Source organism: Vanellus vanellus (assembly GCF_965231255.1).
Source record: "Vanellus vanellus genome assembly, chromosome: 4".
In the NCBI taxonomy this organism is placed as follows: domain Eukaryota; kingdom Metazoa; phylum Chordata; class Aves; order Charadriiformes; family Charadriidae; genus Vanellus; species Vanellus vanellus.
This window is the reverse complement of record NC_138909.1, coordinates 52,526,929-52,542,064: the sequence shown is the minus strand read 5'-3', so window position 1 is coordinate 52,542,064 and position 15,136 is coordinate 52,526,929. Positions and strand designations below refer to the sequence as shown.

The 15,136-nt window shown below is 42.1% G+C and overlaps 1 protein-coding gene across 1 annotated transcript in view; it reads right to left on the bottom strand.

The window, feature by feature from the left end:
• NSD2 (nuclear receptor binding SET domain protein 2) overlaps positions 1-13,056 on the bottom strand; it is a 75,045-nt gene extending 61,989 nt beyond the window's left edge. Inside the window, exon 1 of the mRNA XM_082482220.1 lies at positions 12,981-13,056. The gene's annotated coding sequence lies outside the window, so the exon portion shown is untranslated. The remainder of the gene's footprint in view (positions 1-12,980) is intronic.
• Positions 13,057-15,136: the final 2,080 nt, after the last annotated feature.

The following is a 15,136-nucleotide window of genomic DNA, read 5'->3' as shown; positions in this document are numbered from 1 at the left end:
TCTAAAAATCAAAACTCCATCACTCCTTAGCAAATGCTCCCATCTCCCTAAAGTGCTGCTCTCTCCATACAAGCTATATAGACTTATTTGAGAGATGAAAACCATTCTCCAGGGACAAACAGCAGCCTGAAAAGCTGGCATTAATCAAGGTAAGAAGAGCAAGTATACCTGAACTCCAAGTGAATCTGCAACAGGAAAGGCTCTAACCTTTCTTTAGACAGATGGAGTCTAAATTACCAATAAAATTTCTGATAAAAATGAGTGGAAACCAGCCAGCTGTTATTAACCCTTTTGAAGAGGAATCAGAGGTAAAAGAAAACTCAAAATGCCACCAGAACAGAACAAAGAACTCACTAAACCGAAAGAGAACTTATGTACTTTCACAAGATCTTCCCTGAAAACATGGACATGAGACAGACTCTCAACCCAATTAATAATATGACAATGTTTCAAGCTGTGATTCAGCAAATTTAACTGAAATCATATTTATTTTAAGAAACAACTGATGACAAATTCTATAAATCACCAGGCAAAAGGCAAACTCGCTACGGAACATGTGACGCTTACGGTTACGGAGACTACAGCAAAATTCCTTAAAAAAAAACCCCAAAACACTGAATTGTTGCAAAATCTGTACTTCCTTCCCACAGATTCTTAACAGAGTAAACCAGAATGCAAAACAGAGACTTGATTTGGGCATCTAAATTCCCTCTACCTAAAAAACAAGCCTTCAAGTGAGCAGCTTTTCTGCGGCTGCAGACGCCCTCCAGCGGTTGCATGACCCAGCCAGAGCAGCAAACACCGCAGCTCCCCGCTTGCCTGCCTGACAGACTGCTGCTAATCACTGCTTCTCACAAGAGGACCAGCACCGCAACCGCCTTGTGCGACTTCCTCCTCTCCATCAAATGCACGGTGAAGTTGAAAAACATTTTTTAATATGGCTCTATTACCTTCTTACCGGGGCCTGGATTTCTGGATCGAGACATCTGCATTTTGTAACTCTGTTTTAATCCATAATTGTACTAGTATGTTTTTGCCCTGCTTAATAATAACTCTTACTCTCCTCACTTCTTTCTTTAAACTAGTAAGCCATCAAGCTTGAGGCAGACCAGGACAACGCAAAAAAAAGCCACAAATAATCAAATTAGACTACATTACTGGTGTGCTCTATCTCAAAACACTGGATGCATTAAAAAAGTGATAGCTTAAGAGTTTCAAAACATAAAAATCGCCACAGAGTCACAGAAAACCTGGGCTGGAAGGGAATTCCTGAAATCATCTATTCCAACCCCCTGCTTAAATCAGGGCCAATGCAGATCAAGCTGCTCAGGGCCTTGTGTGGACAATGACCAGTAAATACTAAGTAAAAAGACACGGCTTAAAGAAATCAAGTTACTCTCTACCTAGCTAATAAACCTAAGGCTAGTAATTCCTTGTCATAAAAATATGAAAACCAGTAATATCATGCAGTAAAAGACCCTGAACTTTTAGGGGTTACTTTGATTTGCCTAATACATCTGAAGATACACAGCGTGCAGATTTTTAGAATTTCAGTGAGTTAAGGTTCAGCTAATGATTCTCACTTATACAGGACACTAACACCAGCTGAAAGCACTAAAAAATGCCCCTCACATTGCGGGAGCCTAGACAGACAGCAAATCCAGAAGTATAACTGGTAAAAGCAAGTCAATGCACCCAGGCCAATAGTATGTGGGAAGATGAGGAAAGAAGCAGGAATTTGAAATAGTAAGATTATCAGAATCCGTAGATACAGATTATAGAATACGGAAAACAGGCCATGTTTGCACAAAGATTTAATGGAAGTAGATGAGAAGAGGCTTAAAGTGAGAAGCAGAATAATGGGCAAAGATAATAGGTGTGAATACCTATAAGCAAATATAGTCCCACTGGGGAGGTGAGACTTGTAGAGAGCAACTTGCAGGTTAGTCACCATCTCTGGGACAACCGATGGAGGGAAATTGGCGTTATGCATCTCAGTCCTACTCGTAAAAAAACCCTACGTTGTGGGATCCAGTTAAATGGAAGAAGCTAGCAAATCTACACACAGGAATAACGAAGGGTTTTTAAGAAAGAAGGGCAAAAGAGAAGCTAGTTAAATTTTGCATCACCTTACTATCTAAAACTCATGGTAGCACAAAACCACAAGCAAGAAAAAGGACTAGGCTCTTTGTGAGAAGAGGACAATAGAGCAGAAAAGAAAAAGGGCGAGGAAAGAAAATGATCAGCCACAGATAACCAAGCCGTAATGCGAGCTCAGAATTAATGCAAGGAGATCTAGAAGACAGGACATGAAAGAATGAAGTGAGATAGATCACAGACAAGATCTGGTTGATCAGAGTTGTAAGAGTGAAGTCCTGAAGCAGCTAAGCATATGATTAGATTTGGTAGTTAAATTAAGTGCACTCATGCTGGACCACCATATCACACAGAAGCAAAAGCAATCCCTTATCTTTTTCTAGATGACTCTGTATCTATAGAAAAGGAAACTGGGGGGAGGGTAGGAAAAGGAAGGGGACAAAAGCACCACACACTGGTAGCAGTTAACGAGCTTAAGCTTGTATTGTCCCATATGGACTGTGTGGTGACCCAACAAGTACCATTGTCACTAACAAAGACGAAAAAACATGATAGCCAAGGAGTCTGCTGAAGAAACATGATATTTTGGCTTGTGAAAAAATAGCTTGCAGTAAAAATGAAGATTTGACTTGAGAGAAAGTTCTCTAGGTATTTTAATTGGACAATGACAATTGGACAATCCTTGCAATAGCTTTGTACACATTTTCATACTAAAAAAGCTGGTTCTACATAAGGCAAATTATTTTGCAGATGTTTTAAAAAATGTTATTAATTACATGAAGGTCCATCATCTGATAGGAGTTGAGTCAAATACAGTTAGTCTGCATGTCAGATTCTTCCTTCACTGTCCAGCCCACTATCATTTATGTGATATTTATCATTCATTTCTTCCACATCTGCTGCAATTTCAGAGATGCATTTCTTGTGTGTCAGAAATAATGGAGTAGTACATTCCTTCCAATTCTGCCAAAGGGAGTGAACAGAGTAAGTAAGCAACAACATGCATCATTATTAAATAACACTTTTGTTTTGTCTAAGGGTTTTCTTAAAGCCATTTTTCAGGTGAATTTCTTGGGAGGGTGGGGGGGCTGGGGGTGGGGGGGGGGGGGGAGAAGATGGGAAGATGACACACCTAAACACACATTCACAGTAAGAGAACTGCATCCACAAAAGCTTTTTTTGTTACCTACAAATCAGGCTTTCAGCTGACACTGAAAAAGCTAATAGATGACTGCTGCTTTTTCCTGTAAAGACAGCTTTCTGATAAGTCTTCTCCATTCTCTCATCAATTTTAATACCAAAGGTTATTCCTATTTTCAGATCAGAATGAGACAAAACACTTAAAGACATTAGTAAAGTTACAATGCATTCTTGCTAATACCTTTGAAAACTTGAGTATGCCTACTCACATTATCTTGTATAAAAACCCTAAAATATCAAATTTGAGTAGAGACACATTTACATTGTGACTGTTCTTTGCTATATTAAAACAATGAAAAATTACTAGATGATCTAAACAGAATTTACCTTTAGAAGATACACAAATGAAAACTGAATTATGGGTTTGCCAAAAAAAAAAAAAAAAAAATTGTTACAAACCAGCTTTATCCAGCAAATTCAAAAGCACTATCTCTCATGAAGAAAACCATTAACTAAGTAGCTGATCGAGAACTGAAAGTAATTACACCAAAACTTTTTAACAATTTGCCACTAGTCTTAGAAAAGAAAAAAAAAAAAAAAAGGAAACTTCAGTCCAAAGGAGCCAATTTTAAGTTTAAGAGTGCCTTCATTAGTCTTGCAGTAGATATACAATGATTTCAGTTAACCAGTCAACTGCTAAGGCTGACCTACAAAGTATTTTTAAATGAATACATGAAAACTTCCTTACACTTACAGTACATAACAATGTTTATATAGAGATGTAATCTACATTTACACAAAAATATCAAGCATATTTTGAAAATTGTGTAAAAAGGTTAGTGTACTTACAGTTGCGCTTACACTTATTTGCCACCAAATATATTTGGGGTAAAAAAAAAAAGTATGGATATTTTCTAATTTGTTTTGGGTTTGCTCCCCCCCACAATGGATAAAATTTCAGAACTTAATTGTTACAGTCTTTTTTCATCCACTGAAAGTATTTATTGCCTTCTCACCAGCTTACACAGTTAAGAACTGTAGAATGGGAAGCAAAGAATTTCTTCGCTTTAAATGTTACTTGCTACCACAGAAAGCAAGCTTACAAAACTGATGAACCTGACTTTTTGTTCCTCCTCAGGAAAAGCTTTTGCAACCAACCCTTGCTGCTGAGGATAAGGTTAGAAGATTCTCTAACAGGATTCCTCCCCATTAATTTGTTTTCTTCAAAATCGGAAGAAATACTTTTTCACTGCTGCAGAAATTGAATTTTGTCAGTTTCACTGCTGTAAGCAAGGACATAGATTTGGGTAAATTCAAATTCTTGTAAAACATTGTATTTCTGTCTGAAGAGAGAATACAGATACTACTCTGGTGGGACCACAAATCAAACAGAAGTGAATTGCTTCTCCTCTGCAGATAAGCAGAGAGGAACATTGGTGCCTAAAATGGTACGAACTACTGGATTTACCACCGTACTTAAACAACACTAAAAGGTAGCCCTCAACAGTTGCTTAACAAATGGCTAAAAGTAAAAAAAAAAAAAAAAAAAAAAAAAAAAAAAAAAAAAAAAGGTTATGTTTTCAAGTGCAAAGTTGAGACTTTTCTGTCTCCTGGAGAGTTCCAAATGGTTCAGCTGAAGGGAATGGCCCCTCTCTAGCAAAACAGACTCAACAATTCAATACAGCCAGAACACTCTCATTCAGTCCAGGTCTTTATTCAACAATGAAATTACGTCTCGCTCTGCCTCTCAAGTGGACCAGAGTTGTGCATGTGGCTTCTACTTAGCTTGGGAATGAAGAACCAAATGCAATCTCAAATAGCTCAGCACTTGAGTGCAGAGTTCCTTCCTTATTTACACTGCTTTTTCACCTGGTTCAAGCCTACCTCTTCTTTAATCCCACTGTTTTTTCTTTTCAGCATCCTACCTCTGCTCCTTGCACCATAACTTCGGGACCTGGATCCTCTGGTTCTACATAATACTCACTGCAGTAAATAAACATGCTATATAATCTGTTTCCTCTTCACTGTGGGCAATGATTCTGCCCTTATTCCCATACGCGGTCATGACAGCATAGCAATTACCTGAAGCTTGACTGCAAGTATCACGAAAATTTCTGATGGTGCAAATTCTGAGAAGGGAAGATAAAATCTATGACACCACAAGATAAGTTATCAGTATAAGTAATGAATCAAATTGGAGGATTAACAAAACCTCATCTGCTACACCTCTACAGAAATAAACAATGTTGCCCACACCAGACCAGACAGCAACTAATTGTAATACAGAATATACAATCGTGTTGCATAGACCCTTAAAACTCTGCTATCTTGCTCTGCCATGGCATTAAAATCTCTTCACCCAAGTGGGTGGATTTAGATACCAGAAGCACACTTGGTACATTGGAATAATTCTAAAAAGCAGCGCTGTGACACTGGTGATATATGAGGCCTTGTCAACAGTATGAAAGCCTAGCTATATATATATATATATACGCACACACAGGAGAGCATCATCATCTTTATCATAGAGCTGGCCATGTCTTCTGTTGCTTATAAAAACAGCAATACGTTGCACTGATCACGCCCCTCTCTAATGCAGACAGGTATCACGTGAAAATATATATGAATTCCTTCACCCGGTACATTCAATTCCACATCCCATAACATTAAGTAAAGAACTGGAAGGTAAAGTTCAGAGGTAGTTAATAATGATGCAACGGTACTATGGAATTTTATTTACAGACTTGCACCCTTCATCAAGAACTCTATATATCCATATGTGATCAATGTAACTGCCTCTAATGTAATCCTGGCCATACTGACTAATTCTGGCCTACTTTACACACAGACTGTAACTATACACATGTGATTATGTTAATTATTTTATCGATGTATTACTTCGAAGCAAAAACCACACACGGAACTGGCAGACTTATGCCAGGAACACTCCAACAAGGGCTGAGCTCACAGGAGACCTGGAACAGTACACCCTCTCCAAACAAATCCAAATCCTTGCTAATAAGTGGCCTTTCTGGTTCAGACATTATTTGAAGTATCCTCCTGTGCTGGGGCATTAACATGCTCTTGCCAAAATGCATTACTACCACTCACAGGGTTCTTAATTCCCTATTTCTTTTGCTATGTCTACATCAAGAATCTCTTCAGAAGAGAGATTACAGTGACTGTTACCTGTGAAAGGTCTGGAATTTGAGGCAAGATTTATGTTTCTGCAGATACAGTGTAGCTTACCCATTCAACTTGGAAACAGAGAGGTTAAACACTTTCCTGTCCAACAAACCAAATCCTTCTTGTCCACTTTCTAGAACTTTCGTGTTGAGAGGTTTGCAAAGGGTATCCCTTCTCATTTTTGCTGTCCTTTCTCTCAGCACAGCATTAGTTCTGTGGATTACTTCACAGCCTTATCAAATTCCATTCTTGAGGCAAACTCTGTTGGTACCTACTTCTTATGGGAACATCTAAAAAGTTTTGACCGTAGAAATAAGTTGTGTTAAGCAATTGTAGTTGCTACCCTTACTTGCAGAATTTCTGAAGACTCAACTATCACTACCACTTTTAAGACAAGCATTCACCTGATGAATAGATACTGTACATGCCCCTTCTACTACACATTTTAAGCCTACTACTTGGGTTTTTGCACTATTGCTGAATTTCAGTCATGTTCCACATTTAATCACAGCATTTGTTTCCGGTTTGTTCAGGAGCACTACTATAAAACAACTTCTGATGGTCTGCATTTTGCATCCACTGAAAAATCACAATATTAATTTCATTCTGAAGTATCTGATTGAAAGTTCTTGGCAACTACTCCATATGGCGAAATGATCCATATTCGTATCTTTCATCCTACACTGCTCTCCAAGGTTCATACTTTGGCTTAAATCCCTCTGGCTTTATTATCAGAGTAGAATCTGGGCATTCTTTACTACCGAGATAACTCCCCAATTTAGATGTTTCTGAGTGCCAGTGCAGTCAGGTTCCTTGCTCCAATGGCATCCCACCAAGGCTGGCAAGTTCCACAATTGATTTATCTGATACACGATCTCGGGAACCTCAGCTCCACAGACTAACTCATGCCACAGCCGGAACAGTTACATTTCAACTTGTAATGAATAAATAAATGAAATGGGTCCTGAACATTATGACAGAAGGATGCATTACTGCATCTCCTTCCTATTGCTTCTTTTATCGGTAGCTTTTCAAAAATATTTCAAAAGGTGTTTAGATCACATTTCTAATAAAATCTCCCCTAGCCTCAGACTTCTTGAAAATATTTTTGTTACAAAATATTTCATCTTCTGCTCCTTGGTGTATCTCTTATTTAGTAAGGCAGAGCTCAGAGAACAGCACAACATTCACTCTCTGTTACGTTTTTGACCATGGCAAAGAAAACGTGGAATTCTGATGTTAGCCCTCAAGGACAAATACATATGAGGATTACTATTATTTTAAAACTGGTATTTTCTAATTTGTTATGTGTGTTTTAGCACAGACATGAGATGTTAGTATTTTAGTATTTCGATACAAGGCATGGGCCAGAAGAGGTTTCACAAAGACAGTTCAATGGCCATCTCTAACAGCCAACAGAACAAGACCACCCTGTGCTCCTTGGAAGAGCCACACAAAAAACTGACAGTATCCTTCACAGGCAGCAGAAGAAAAATGTTAAAGCTCCTATGAAAGTCTGTTTCAACAGCACATCATGCTATAGTTTTCCAATCATTTGCCACATATGTGTCCTTACCCCAAATATGGATAAAATAGCTCCAATTTGTGCTGGGGAGCTGAATACCAAAGTTCAAAACAAGATCAAATTGCTATCTTGCACCAAGATAAAAATAGGACAAGTTAAAAGGATGGGGACAAAACTAGAAACTGAGCCATCACCTGTTGAGTAGCCCTTGCAATTTAACACATGCTTTAAGTCATTTATACATTTTATTAGTTTCAGATTATGTCAAATCTGAGAACCTAGATCAACGGTGCCCCAGGGCAAAGTAATTTTGCCCAAAATAAGAATACTCTGAAGTACGTATGGCACTTTACTTTTCCATACTTAGTCAAGTTAATCTGATTGCTATGAAACGTTCAGAAAGATTTTCAAACATCTACTTTCCACATGTAGCTCATCACACTATTGTACTATCAGAACCATTTCCATGTAATGGCAATATTTCTTAACATTAGCAAGAAGGATAGTAGAAACCTTGCTTTTCGTTCAACCACGATTAAGGTATTTCTTTATTGCACACAGAATGCGTTTAAAAAATTCAGTTTATGGTATAATCTATTATATGCTTTGGACAGAAGCAGCTTTCCAAATGTACCAGAGAGTCAACAAAGTTGAGAGTTGCTCATGAGCAAAGTAATGCAGGATGGACTATGCGTTAACCCATCATCACTATACACAAGGTATTAGTATATATGATCTGTTCTCCAGGAATCTTGCATATTTTTGTAGCCTGCTATTCACCACAAGGGCAGCAGAATAGAGTATGGTCTAAGTTTCCCTTATAACACATTCCAAAAACTCCCCTTCCTGCTGATGTTAGGAAATATAAAATAACTATGCTGGACACCGTCAACTGGATAAAAACATTAAAAATAGCACTTGATTTATCGCTTTTGTAATTTCTGTCAGTGTAAACTGACAGGAAAAAAGTAAACACATTTATACAGCTGTCTTACTACCTCCAATGACTGCAGCTCATAGAGAAGCTAAATTGAAGGTGCAGTGAAGGGTGAATTTAGGTAGTTTCTCTCTTTTCCTTCAAAAATGTTCTCAGAACCAAAGCCTTCCAAGTAACCATTAATTTTATAAAATAGCTGACCCATTCAACCAGCTGCAGGAATTTGCAAGCTGCAGGGAGACTACTGGCATGTCAACAAAGCTCTCCTCACCCATCCCCTTTCTCCCAAGTCCTCCACAACTATGCACCAAAGAAAATTTAGACTCCCACAGCAAGTTCTGATGGGAAATTATTTTCTCTCTCCACTTTACCTCCCAACTGCTTATCCTGGTGCCATACTCCATATCCACCTTCTCATTTACTTCACTGAGACGCCAGCACATCCTCAGTGAAGACATTTCTCAAAGCTACATCCTAACTGGAAAGCGACGCCTCCTAGAAACACGGACTTACTTATCCACTTAGGTCCACTTCAGTATCTCCATTCTTCCTTCATCCAAAGGCTAGATTCAAAAATTATACTAGATCTATCATATTTATTCAACTGTAAGGCCATTTCATTTGTCTTTGCAGAAAAGTAATGAAAGAGCTCAAATAGTAGAGCCACAAACCTAGTATTGAAATACGCAGCCATCATCATCTACTGCATTACTGTTAGTCCCATCAAGCATTTCTTTATTGATGTTCAATTACTGAATGTTAGCCTATCTGTTGTTTTCAGCAATACCACTTAGTGGACGCTTCCCATTGTGCAGCACAGTGCTCTCGAGGAGAGGTGAACATTTTTTTCCCAGAAAAGGCTAGGTGCTTTACCTTGTTCTACACAGAAAACACTCGCAATTTTCATGCACTCAACCAGCTTCTATGCCTAAAACCTAAAAGATGTCTTGTAGTAATGTAAGCAGAAGTGACCAGAGGTGACCGAAATGCTGCAGAATTGTGCTTGTATCTTCTCCTAATCATGAACTACAACCTTGATCCACTAATCTGACCAGAGCAGATGAACCTTTACATAGGCATGGAGTCCCAATGCAGTCAATAGGCTTTGATCGACCACAAGGAAAGACACACATTTATCAGTCTGTAGAAATAAGGCCTTGCTTGGGAAACACACTGACACCGGTGGAACAAAAAGCAGGCTCAGTGCAAAAGTGAGAGGTGAATGGGCCACAAACAATAGGACACAGAAAAAAAATCCCTTCTTTCCATTCCTTTGCCATTTTGTTAGCGCAATGTTTTGTGCACAAACTCGTGTGTATAAAAATATACACACACACACACATATACATACAAGTGTGTATACCCATACACATCAATTTCACCACCCAAATATTAGAAAGCAACCCCCTCAACAATCATTTTTGCTTCCAGACTAAAACAAAGTAAGGTTGTTTTTGTTATAATATCCAGTCTATTGCATGCAGGCAGCAATTTAAATGCAATAGTCTCATCTACAAAACAACCACTGGCTTCAGAGAAAGCACGTAGCGTTACAGATATAAAACCACTTTTTTTTTCATTCTTACTAGGCATTTGTTGGATTCGTATTGAACTAAAATAAAATATATTTTATATTTAATTTCCATTTTCTAAACTACTTTAAATCTACACCCTTAAAGTATAATGACCTAGTTTCTTCTGACAGTTTCAAATACTATTTGATAAATTAGTAGGTGTTACTATACTTTTAATATCTGAATTTTTCTGGGCATGTATGAGGGTGGATACTCCTATAACTAACAGAAGAACTAGCCATATAGTCTCTAGGAACATCCAAAGCTTTTATATTCAAATACTGAAAAAAATGTCACATTTTCTGGTGGCTGCATACTAGATGGAAATCTCAGCTTGCTTTCATAATATGGGACATAGATGCTTACTGAAACAATCAAAAATTGCATAGTCTGTAAGTATTGAACCCTGAGTAGTCCTGCAAAACAGTGGTTTTATTCAATGATTACATCCAACAGTCAAATAATACCACACTGTGAAATTGAGGAGTTTATTAAGGTTGATATGCTGCATTTCCTGAGTAAAATTCCCACAGCAAAACAAGCAAATCATAGCTTCGGTGACAAATTTACAGAGATTCTACTAACATACAAACGTTTTGGTGAAGAACCAATTTATTCTTGCAGCTGAAACCACACATTCTGTGTTTAAGGAATTTTAGCAACCATATACGTCCGCACAAACCACCAGCAAGGACTCTTTGCAAAATCTATTACAAACTTCATTGCCACCCTACAGTGTTTACAGTTACCTTCCTTGGATGTTTGAAAAGGCTAAACGCCAAACATATCTTCCTTGTTTGGGTGTTTGTTGATTTTTTTTTTTTTTTAAGCAGACCTCGTTTAGCTTACTCAGCTCGGGCAGCACTAGCTCCTAAATTTAAGAATCATTATAAACCAATTTTAATGCAAATGCCAATAAGGAAACTATTCACGCACACAAAATACACAGGCAATGACTGATACCAGCCTCTCGCCTCTTTAATGCCTGCTAGCAAGAGGCCCGTTTTCTCTGAAATCTGTTTAAATACGGTGTTTACTGTCTCTGTACTTCTACTAGTATTTACTCCTCCTTTCAGCCGACATATTTTAAAGAAACAAAACCAAAAAGCAAAGTATAAATAATGTTCAAGAAGTGTGGCAAATTCCCTTCTCCACCCCCAGAGCGGTAAAGCCACAGCGGATGAGCTGTAACTATGGCCTTGGGAATACAAGTTCCCCAGGCTCTTTTACCACACAAATATCAATTCAAGTTACAAGAGCCCTATCCTCTTATACTTAATGAAGATTGAGCCAACGAGCCCCGTACGCCTTCGCAGGAATGTTTTCTTCCCGTTTTTCCTAACAAGGCTCTCCTCCCGTACAGGTCCAGGATGGACTGCAGAAGGGTGTAAGTAGAAGGATCATCACACCAGTGTTTAGTGGAGGAATAAATCAAACATGGCTTCCCCCTCCATACATTTCCAGAGTTACATTCACTCCTGCTGCCGTACCAATCCCAGTCCTACCCGCAGGGAAGGGGCAGGAGCAGCCTCCACCTCCCCACACCCTCACCGCCACGGGGGGGACATTTGCAGCCACCCCATCCCTTCAGGAGGCGGTTTGAACCCTGGAGGAGCCTTCCCTCCCTCCCCCCTCCTTCCCATCGGATCTTCCCCCCCCCCCCCCCCCCGTTTTCTTTCTGATTTGCACTGATTGATTCCTCCCCCCCCATCCTCATCCTCCTCCGGGGGGGAGGGAGGTGGGACGGGTGGGCACCTCGCCCTCCACCCCTTTATGCTACCCCCGACCTCCCGCAGCGCCGAGGAGGAGGAGGGCGGGGGGGGGAGGATGAAGCTGCAACAGCCGGGACTCCGGCTCGGCATCGCTCCTTTCCGCTCCTCCGCCACCCAAGAGTCAGGCCCAGCCAGCGGCAGCAATCCTGCGGCAGCCTCCCGGGGAAAGGGGGGGGGGGGGGGGGGGGGGGCGAGGACGGCGGGGGGGGGCCGCGACCCCTCAGAGAGGGCCAGGTAGTGGATGGGGGGGGGAGGGGGGGGGAGGCGGAGGGGAGCGAACAAAAAAAACCCTCCTCAGGGGAAGGGGGAAACGGGAGCTGAGGACTGCCCGGGCAGGGGCGGGCGATGGAGACGGCGGGGCGCCGGCGGTAAGTTTGAGGGGAGCGGAGCCCCGGTGAAGGCGGGGGGGAGGAAAGGGGTGTCCTCGGGGAAAAGGCCGGAGCGGAGAGGGGGAGCGGATGCCCCGCGACGGGACCCCCGGCCCCCCCACGCCGCCTCCACAGCGCTTTGCCGGGCAGGGCCCGCGGTCCCAGCCCGGGGAGGGAGCTGCCGGTCGACCGCGGCGAGGCGCGGGGCCGGGCGGCAGCATCCCCGCGGGAGAGGGAGCCCCTCGCCGCCGCCGCTCCCGCCTCCCGCCCGGGGCCTGCGGGAACGTGCCCCGGGTGCCTCCTCCCTTCCCCGGGGAGGCGGGGGAGGGCGACGGAGGGGGAGGGGGGGGATAGAGCCAGCCGCGCTCCCGGCCTACTGACCTGTGCCCTAGCGCATCCTTCTCCCCCGAGAGCCGGGTGGAGGCGGCGGCAGTAGCTCGGTGCCGGGGAACAGGCGGCAGCGGCGGGAGCTGAAGCGACACGGCAACAGCGACGGCGGCGGCAACGGCGGCGGCTCCGGCGATCCTGCGCGGCGGCCCCGCCCCCTCCTCCGGCCAGAACCAGCGCGAAAAATCCCGGCCGCGCCGCCGGCCTCTGCGCTGGTCCCCTGGAGCAGGCTGTTTCAAATCCCCCCGCACGGAGCCGCCCGCACGCGCGGCCCAGCGGCGGCGGCGGCGGCCGCGGCAGCAGCAGCGCCGGGAGCAGCGCCAGCCGCGCCGCGGGACGGCGGGAGCGGGGCCGCCCGCCCTGACAGGGCCGCTACCGCCGCCGCCGGGGAGGAAGAGGAGGGCGGGCCGGGTGCCAGGGGAGGGAAAGCCGCGGGGGGCGAGGTGGGGCCGAAGGCGGGAGCTGTGTGGGGCCCGGCCCGCTCCGGCGGTGAGGGTGGGGGGGGGGGGGGGGGGGGGGGGGGGGGGGGCTCTCCGCGGCGGCGTCCCCAGGTGGGCCACAGCGCGTTGAGGGCCCGCCGGCCCCGCAGAGGTCGGTGAAAAGCTAATATTTTTTTTATTATTTTTTAAACTTTGTTGTTGGTTGGTTGTTGTTGGTTTTTTTTTTTTTTTTAATATATATATATATAAAACTATTTTTTTCCCCCTTGGGCACAGGGGCGCTGGGCGCAGGCCGCCCCGCCTGGTGATCGTGCCCTCCTCACCCGCTGGCCTCAGCAGCCCTACACGTGCGCTCTCTGCAAACCCTGATTTAAGCCAAATGTTTTGACTTTCCCTACAACTGCACACAATTTTGAGGCTGTCTTGTAGTTGTAAGAACCCGAGTGTGCCTGGCTGTGAACTACCCCAGCTGTCTCTTCTCGAAGTATAGCCTGGTTTATTTTTTTTATATATATATATATTCTTTTTTTTTTTTTTTAAAAAAAAGCTTGCATCATAATAAGTACATGTGCTTGCAATTTGCCAATTGAAAGCACAGCTCTCTTTTAGGCCAAATCGTTAAATATCTGTCCTATTATGATAGGAACAAATATTCTCACGACCCTTTGCACCAGATAATGTAAAGCAGGTAATGGCCAACTTTTCCAAGCTTTCGATGAAACACTGAGAGCCTGTGTTTTCTGTACAAGGCCGAGAATATAGTTCCTGATGCTATGGATACTGTGTTAACCTGGTAGCTAAGAGCCTAACACAACTCCTGTGAAAGGTAAATAGACGATAATGGAAGAGGGGAACACACCAGCATCATGCTTTCTGGATAGTGGTGAAATTAGGCCATTTGTTACAGAAAGGTTCAGCTATTTTTTTTTTTTACATAATCCTTGATTTACTTTTATATGCTAAAGTTTGTCAATGTTTTTATGTGTGTGTTTAATGGTGGGTGCACCTTTTTTAGTCTGGCAGTTAACAGTTGAACAGTGCAAACTTAATTACTTAGTAATGCAAAACTTAATCATCAACTGATTAAAACTAATCTCAAGGTGGCTGAAGGAAACCTCTCTGTAGTGATAAAGGTACCTTAACTTGTTTTACAGCCTTTCTGTAAAAAAAAAAAATACACTATCTTTAAGGTGTTAGACAAACAAGATTTAGCTTTTGAATATTTACAGCATTAAAGAGAAAGATACTGTCATCACATTTTAAAACAGCTAATTTGAATTAAGTGTCATGACAACTTTATCTTTCAGCTTCCTTTCTAGAGTTGTTATATTCATTTACAGAAAAAAAGATGTTTTCTAATTAAAAAGAGGCACTATTATCAATACAAATAAATAGAAGTACAAATGTGAATCCTGTTTTTTTTGCTACATAAGGGCATATACAGGTGTGCTTTTCTTCTGTAGTTCAACAGTAACACTAAAGTATTAAAAGTACAAAGCATGACACGTTTGCAAGGGTGCTTGCTGTTTCCCCCCCCCCCCCCCCCCCAAAAAAAACTTGCATAAGAAACCAGGTTAGTTATCAATAATTGGCATGCTGCGAATGCATTATCTACTTTCTCTTGGGAATAAATTCTGTGTTCAGGCTCAATGATATAAATGTATGAGTTATAAAAGAGAAACAGATTTTTATTCCGTACTTATTACTAAT